The sequence below is a fragment of the Lynx canadensis genome, chromosome X (assembly GCF_007474595.2).
Source record: "Lynx canadensis isolate LIC74 chromosome X, mLynCan4.pri.v2, whole genome shotgun sequence".
Taxonomy (NCBI): Eukaryota; Metazoa; Chordata; class Mammalia; order Carnivora; family Felidae; genus Lynx; species Lynx canadensis.
In genome coordinates, this window is record NC_044321.2 from 100,840,162 (window position 1) to 100,848,567 (window position 8,406).

General features: G+C 34.3%; 1 pseudogene; it reads right to left on the minus strand.

Annotated features, from left to right (window-relative positions):
* Positions 1 to 1,392: 1,392 nt before the first annotated feature.
* Positions 1,393 to 2,093, minus strand: LOC115506884 (annotated as a pseudogene).
* Between the last annotated feature and the right edge of the window lie 6,313 nt (positions 2,094 to 8,406).

Sequence of the window (8,406 nt, forward strand, 5' to 3'; positions counted from 1 at the left end):
CAAAGACAGGGAGTAGGAAAACTTTATAGTGAAAAAATGGGAATGCTTCAGGTATGCTGTGATTTGAGGCTGTTGGTATACAGAAGCTGAATATGGGCTTACCAGAAGCAGAGCACACTATGTGGTTGGTTTGGGGAACACATTTGGCTTTCTTTGGTTGGTCCTTAATTGAAATTGGAGGCAAAATTAAGCTGGCAGTCATTGACCAAGTCTTGACCTATTGACCAAGTCTTGACCTTTCTGGGTGGAGGCTACAGAGGCTGTAGGTCAGGATTCTATTTTCATATATAGTCTAGTCATTGTTTGTGTATTCATTCAGTCTCTCATTGTCAAACATTGTTATCACTCATGTTCAACACTTTTGTGAGTACCTACTATGTTCCAGGCAGTGCTTTAGGTACCAGCAAGAGACAATGACCAACACAGGAAAAAACAAAAATCCCTGCCCTCGGAAAGATTATATCTTTTTTAATTTTTTAATTTAAATTCAAGTTAGTTAACATACAGTGTAGTATTGGTTTCAGGATAGGACCCAGTGATACATAAATTTCATATATGAATGCTCATCCCAACAACTTCCCTCCTTAAAGCCCATCACCCATTTAGCCCATCCCTCCACCCACTTCCCCCCAGCAACCCTCATTTTGTTCTCTGTATTTAAGAGTCCTTTATTGTTTCCCTCCCTCTCTGTTTTTGTCTTACTTTTCCTACTAGTTTTAAATAGAACAGACAAACAAGGTTATACTGAGAAAGGTGACACTGAAAAATAGAGTTGAGAAAAAAAGAATTCCTGGAAAAAAGCATTCCAGGAAGAAGGAACAGTGAGTTTACAGATTCTGAGGCTATGATATGCTAATGTATTTTATGATAACATGAAGGCCATGTGGCCTGAATAAATAAGGGGGAATAGTGGAAGGAGATGTGATCAGGGAGGGAAATTAATATATATATATAACAGAAATAGAAATAAAATTTAAATTTTATAAATAAAATATATAGTTATATATAACTATGTAGAGTTAAAAACAAATATAAATAAAATATAAAATATAAAAATTTATATAATTACAAATCTATTATATGTAAACACTAATTCTAAATACATTTGGTGAGAATAATTAGGCTGTTTTCATGCCTCAAGCATCCAATTTACCTCTATTTGTTTAGGTTAAAGAAAGAAAATTCTGATTCACTCACATAAGTAGATTAAATAACAGACTTTTTAAAAATAACATGTCTTACAACCTTAGTATTGGTTTCAACTGATTTGATTTTTGTCTCCTAAGTATTTAAGTTAGATAAGAAAGAAATAAAAATTTTAATAAATACTGAAACCAATATGATGTAATACTTATTTTCTTTTTTTCTTTTCTTTCTTTCCTTTTTTTTTTTTTATTTGAGATCAGGAGGCATTTTATTGACCTGATGGATAGGATATTCATCTACTTGCTCCACTGCAGATACTCCACCCACCCTCCCATGTCCTTTCACACAAGTGTATGAAGGGGGCCCTCTTATGGCAAAGACATTTTCAGTGTTCCTCCAGGGACAGAACCAGGGACTTCCCTGAGTGTATTCTGAGACCTGGGCTCTGGCTTTCAGTGTTGTTTTGTATTTCTCTGTCATCTCCTTATGTAGGGGCACCAGGTCCAGGAAGGGGACCTGCCCTTCCACCTCACAGATGTAGGCCCCCAGGCAGTACTTTCAGGGGCCAAAGTGAGTCGGGTGAGAAAGCTGCTTTTTCTGTTCCTCTTTATCAAGGGTTTCTTTGTTCTTCCCCAATATTTTTTGATATGCTCCATGATATCCTTATTACCCTTGGTCTTCACATCCGCGAGGACCTGCTACCCGGAATCCAGATAGAACTGCAGGAAGGGGGACAGTCTCATGTTCTTAAACACCATGATCTGCACTCAAGGGTTTTTGTACTGGATTTGAGGTATGTTGAAAAACACAAATTTCCTGGCCTCCTCGCCCAGCTCCCCATGCGTCTTGTAGTTCACAGTCATGACCTTCACTGACTTTGAACACTATGCTACCTGGCTCAGGTACTGCAGGGTGCAGTGGATCAGGAAGCAGCCCTTCCTGGGCATGGCGCTGGAGGTGTCGAGCCGCGGATCTAGCAGCAAGGAGAGACCCAGAACTGCAGACGCAGCTGACCCAGCGGACCTCACACCGCTTTGCTTCACCGCTGGTTTCCACTTCCTGCACAGATGCAGAGGAGATGCCTCCGGTGGCAGGCAGCCACTACTAGTGAATTAAACATGTGCTGAACAGATGTTTCTGTGCTTTGCTGAGCATTTAATTGAGTGTGGCTTAGATACTCTATAGTCATAGATTGGCTTATATAATTTACTTTCATAATTGTAGATCAGACATTTTTTAAAGACCAGTTCAGCTCTGTAAACTTCTTAATCAATGGCACACTTACACAATTTTCATGTATCTTCTAGAAATGTCAGGAACTCTTTTATTCTCAGTTCTGCGTAAAAAATGTGGCAATTTGACAACCCAAGTAAATGGGAGGGGGGTCTCAACAAGAAGTCAACATTTGGTATATTACATATTGGACTGTGCGTTTTCCATTTATTGGTAAATTCATTAAGGCAAATAAAGACCACATGTAGGTCAACCATTTCTGGAATCTCTAAGCACTGTCAATCACAGTGAATTACTACTGAATTAGCATAGGTATTCATAGAAACTTTTATGGCTTTGATTTGGAATATATAAACCAATGAATAATTTAAGCTTAAATATCAACTTTTACCTGAATATAACACATAGAATAATAGAAAATATCAACTTTCACCTGAATACAACACATATAGTAATAGAAAATGGGGTTTACATTCAATTATCATTTTGAGGGTCCTCTACCTCCTAGGTCTAATTTTATAATCTGGGAAGAAAGTGACTCTCTTTATTAGGATACTGACATGTATTTCTACTGATATGTATATAGTCGACAATAAAAATGACAGAATCTGTCAATCAAAGCTTGCAATGTGTTAATTTTGTTTCTTCTGTTTCCTGCATCAATGTGATTTTATGTCATTGAAGATGTTTTTTAAAGTGTTTTTAAGGTATTTGCCACAGTACACTTTAGTTAATCAGTGATGAGCCATAGTCTTCCATTTTTTTTCCTAAATTATTTTGTTTGGTGTGTGTGTGTGTGTGTAAGAACACAACCCACCAGTCTTGCTTTTTTATGGATGTAGTAGGTGCACTAAACCATCATATTTAAATATGTTTTGCTAATTGGCCATCCCTTTCATTTATATAATAGTAAAGAAAGAACAATAAACAAGTCATTTTACTAACACAAGCATTTAATTTTCAATCAAGACACTAAAGTATGGTTTTAAAAGTACCCTTGAAATACAATCTCATTGCTTATTGAATAAACTATTATTCAAAGGAGATAGGCACTAATTAACTAAATAATGCTAGAAAGAACCTGAATCCGGGCAATGGCAGTCAAAAAGAATTAACATGAAGCCAAAATGAAGAGATCTCAGATCCATTCAGACTTGTGTTTCATAGGCTTTGGAACTTTGGAAAATCAGTCATATCCTATTCAATAGTTTGATTGATTCTTGTAGACAATAATTAAAAAGGAATATTATGTAGCAGTTGTGTTAACACAATAATGTGATATTTACTGTCATTGAAATGGGTGGACTTTGTACTATATACTCCCTAGAATTTGATTCATCTTTGAACACTATGGCCACACGACTAGAAATTGCTACCAGTTAGGAGTTTGAATGGAAACTATTTTTTTCCAGAGATATGACATCCACTCTTACCAACTGTACTTTTTCTCTGAGACCCATAACTGTGCTTAAGAAGAAGTGAGATAAGTCAGAGAAAGACAACATTGTTTGAACTTACTTACATGTGGAATCTAAAAAGGGTGTATTAAAAAAAAAAAGAGTAAAATGGTGGTTACCGGAGGCCAAGGGTGGGTGGGGGAATAGGAGAGATGTTTAAGAGTACAGACTTGCAACTAGTAAATAAGTCCTAGAGATCTAATGCATAGCATAGTGATTATAGACAACAATACTGCATTATGAATATCAAACTTGAAAAGATACTTAGATTGTAATTATTATGGTCACAAAAAAGAAATGATAATTATGTGACATGATATAGGTGTTAGCTAATGACAATAGTGGCAATCATATTGCAATATATAAATGTATCAAATGAACATGTAGTACACCTTAAGCTTATACAATATTATGTATCGAATATAATTCAATTTTTAAAAGTGGATAAGCATACGTACATACTTAGCAAATTTCAAAGAAATAGAATGCCTATGCATAGACATGGGCCTTCTGACATAAAAGTGTTATCAATGAGATTTTATGAGGAAATCATCTAATTTTAAAAATGTCTCTCTACAGTCACACATATGCATTAAACACCAATCCTAACATTTTTTAATAATAATCGAGTTGCCACCTTCTCTTTATATACTCAAGAATTTGGCCAACTTGATCTGGCCTTCTCCTATTAGATTTTACAATGTCACTTGGCCTCTTTTTATATATAGAAAATATTTTCAGGGACACAGCCTACATATAGAAAGAAACCAAGTGACAAGTGCAAAAAGATATATATATATATATATATATATATATATATATATATATTCTACTGTCAAGACAGAAAGCAACACAAAAACATCAGTTTTCCTATGACTATCACCTAACATAGGAAGTTCCAATTCTACTTGCATCAGCAATTATGTTACAACTATTTAATGGTCACCAATATTTTATTTTAGTGATTGGTTTTAATCAAGCCAAATGTTTTTTGAGGCCATACGTGAAGGGCAATATAGTTTAGTGGTTTTAGAACATGGGGTCTAAAGTCATTTAGCTTTAATTTATAGCTCGACTCTGCCACTTACAGACCATGTGACCCTGGGCAAGTTAAATAACTTTTCTATGTCCCACATTCCTTGTCTATGATAAGGTACTGATAATAGAATTCTTGTGAGAATTAAAGGAGTTAACATATGTGCAATGTTTAACACATAGCCTGACATATACTAAACACTACATATAAGTTTTAAATTTAACATTGTTTTGCACATATTTTGAATATAGAACTGTCATAGTAATTGGTTCATTTTTAAAGTAAGACCTGTATCAAAGGTATTTTCAACATAGATCTTGAAAAGTCTGCAAAGATCACAAGTGGAGGCTCCTTCTTGCATTCAGGTAAGCGAAGATTTATTTCTGTTGATGTTTTGCTTAAAGTTCTTCAGTGGTATGGCCTTATGACCTGAGGAGGTAGAACCTGGGTTTCTCACTTCTCAATAAAGGGACTCCTTCTTACACACTACATGGAAAGTGGGTGTAATCTGGGTTGGCACTAAACTCCCATCTGGGAAACAATCCTGGAAATAGAAGGTATAGCCAGAGCAATAAAAATGACATATCTGTTGTTTTACTTTCATAGTCATTGGAGGTGAAAATTCAAGCATAAAAGTAAATTTTCTGCCACTACAACAGTTTCAGATTCTATTTTTTGTCATAAAACTAATTAGGAATGGCAAAGAGCTGAGCCAGGATTTTTAGAGGAGAGTGAAAAAGATAAAGTTTGGTTCTTTTTGTTACCTATAAATTTGGGAACATTCTCCATTCGATTTATTATCAAGCAACTGACAAATATATATTTCTTCTAAAGTTTTTAGGTTTTTCTCTTCCTATTTTTCCAGTTTTATTGAGAAATGATTGACATATGTCACTGTATAAGTTTAAGGAATATAGCATGATGATTTGATTTACATATGTTGTGAACGATTACCACAATAGATTCAGCTAACCTCCATCTTCTCATATAGATACAATAAAAAGAAAAGAAACAAAAAAGAAAAAAGATAAAATGTATCCTTATGAGGAGAACTCATAGGAATTACTCCCATAATTTTCTTATATATCATACAGCAGTGTTAGCTATAGTCATCATATTGTACATTCTATCCCTAGGGCTTATCTTGTAACTGCAAGTTTATATCTTTTGACCACCTTCCTCCAATATCCACCCCTCACATTCCATCTCTAGTGACTACAAGCCTGTTCTCTTTTTTTATGAGTTTCATTTTTTTATGTTCCACACATGAGATCATACAATATTTATTATCTTTGTCTGAATTATTTCACTTAACATAATGCCTTAGAAGTCTATCCATGTTGTTACAAATGATAGGATGTTTTAGTTTTTTAAGGCTGAATAATATTCCATTGTATATATATGCCATGACTTCTTTATCCTTTCATCCACTGATAGACACTTAGATTGTTTCAATGTCTTTGCTATTGTAAATAATGCTGCTGTGAATGTAGGGGTACAGCAATCTTTTCAAGTTAGTGTTTTCATTTCCTTAGGATGCCCAAAAGTGGAATTGCTGAATCATACGCTAGTTCTGTTTTTTATTTTTTCAGGATCTACTATACTATTTTCCATTTTACAATCTCACAAACAGTGCACAAGGATTCCTTTTTCTCCACATCTACGCTAGCATTTGTTATCTCTTGTCTTGATGATGACTAGTCTAAAATGTGAGGTGATATTTCATTATGGTTTTTTTTTTGTGTGTGTTTCCCTAATGACTAGTACACATACCTGTTGCCTTTTCACATCTCTTGTTTGAATAAATGTCTATTTAGGTCCTTTGCCCATTTTTTATTGAGTTATTTGTTGTTTTTCTTTCTTTTTTCTTTCTGTTATTTCTTCTTTTTTTTCTGCTAATGTATGAGTTTTTTCTGAATTGTATGAGTTCTTTATATTCTCTGGACATTAACCATTTATCACATATATCACTTGAAAACATTTTCCCCCATTCCTTAGGTTGTCTTTTCACTCTGTTGATATGTTTCTTTTGCTGTGCAGAAGCTTTTTAGTTTGATGTGGCCCCACTTGTTTATTTTTTATTTTGTTGCTTGTGCTTTAGGTGTCATATCCAAAAAAGCATTACCAAAACCTGTGTCAAAAAACTTTTTTCCTATATTTTCTTCTAGGAGTTTCATGGTTTCAGGTACTACATTTAAGTCTTTAATCCATTTTCAGTTAATTTTTGTGAGCAGTATAATATGTGGGCCGAGTTTCATTCTTTTACATATGAATATCCAGTTATCCCAGCACGATTTATTGAAAAGATTTTTTCTTCATAGAGTATTATTGGCTCTGTTGCCAAATGTTAGTTGGTTTACATGCTTGGGTTTATTTCTCTGGGTTCTCAATTCTGTTTGATTGGTCTGTCTGTTTTTATGCCAGTGCCATACTATTTTGATGACTATAGGTTTACAGTATAGCTTGAAATCAGGAACCGTGGTGCCTCCTACTTCATTCTTTATGAGGATTTATTTGGGTATTTGGACATTTTTGTGGTTCCATATAAATTTTAAGAGTTTTTTAGGGGCTCCTGGGTGGCTCAGTCAGTTAAGCATCTGACTTCAGCCTAGGTCCTGATCTTGTGATTCGTGGGTTCAGGCCCTGAGTTGGGCTCTGTGCTGACAGCTCAGAGCCTGGAGCCTGCTTCATATTGTCTCTCCCTCTCTTTCTGTCCCTCCCCTGCTCGTGCTCTGTCTCTCAAAAATAAATAAATGTTAAAAAATTTAAATTTTAAGAGTTTTTTCTACATCTGTAAAATATGCCATTGGAATTTTGATAGGGATTAAGTTGAATCTTTGAATGGCTTTTGGTAGTATTGACATTTTGACAATATTAATTCTTCCAATCCAAGAAGTCAGGATACCTCTCCATTTGTGTATTTTTTATTTCTTTCATCAGTGTCTTGTGGCTTTCAAAGTAGAAATCTTTCATCTGCTTAGTTAAATGTATTCCTGAGCATTTTATTGTTTTTGATGCTATTGTAAAAGGTGTCAATTTATCTCTTTTTTAAAAAATTCATTGTAAGTGTATAGAAACACTTCTAATTTTTGTATGTTAATTTTATATCCAGAAACTTTAATCAATTCATTTGTTAGATCCAATAGGTTTTTCTACATAAAAACTCATATCATCTGCAAATATAGAACTTCTAGTACTATGTTGAATAAGGTGGTGATAATGAGCACCCGTATCTTATTCCTGATCTTAGAGGAAAAGCTTTCAACCCTTCATCATTGAGTATAATGTTAGCTATTGGCTTGTCATATATAGCCTTTATTATGTTGAAATAGTTTCCTTTTATGCCTAATTTGATAAGAGGTTTTATCATGAATATCTTTTGAATTTTGTCAAATGCTTTTTCCACATCTGTTGACAAATATTTTAAACACTATATCTAAACCAAAGTGGTAAGCTCTACTGAAATAAACATCTTCCTCTTTAATATAGTTTCCTAATTCCCTAGTGCTTTCTAAAACCATTTTTTTCCATTAG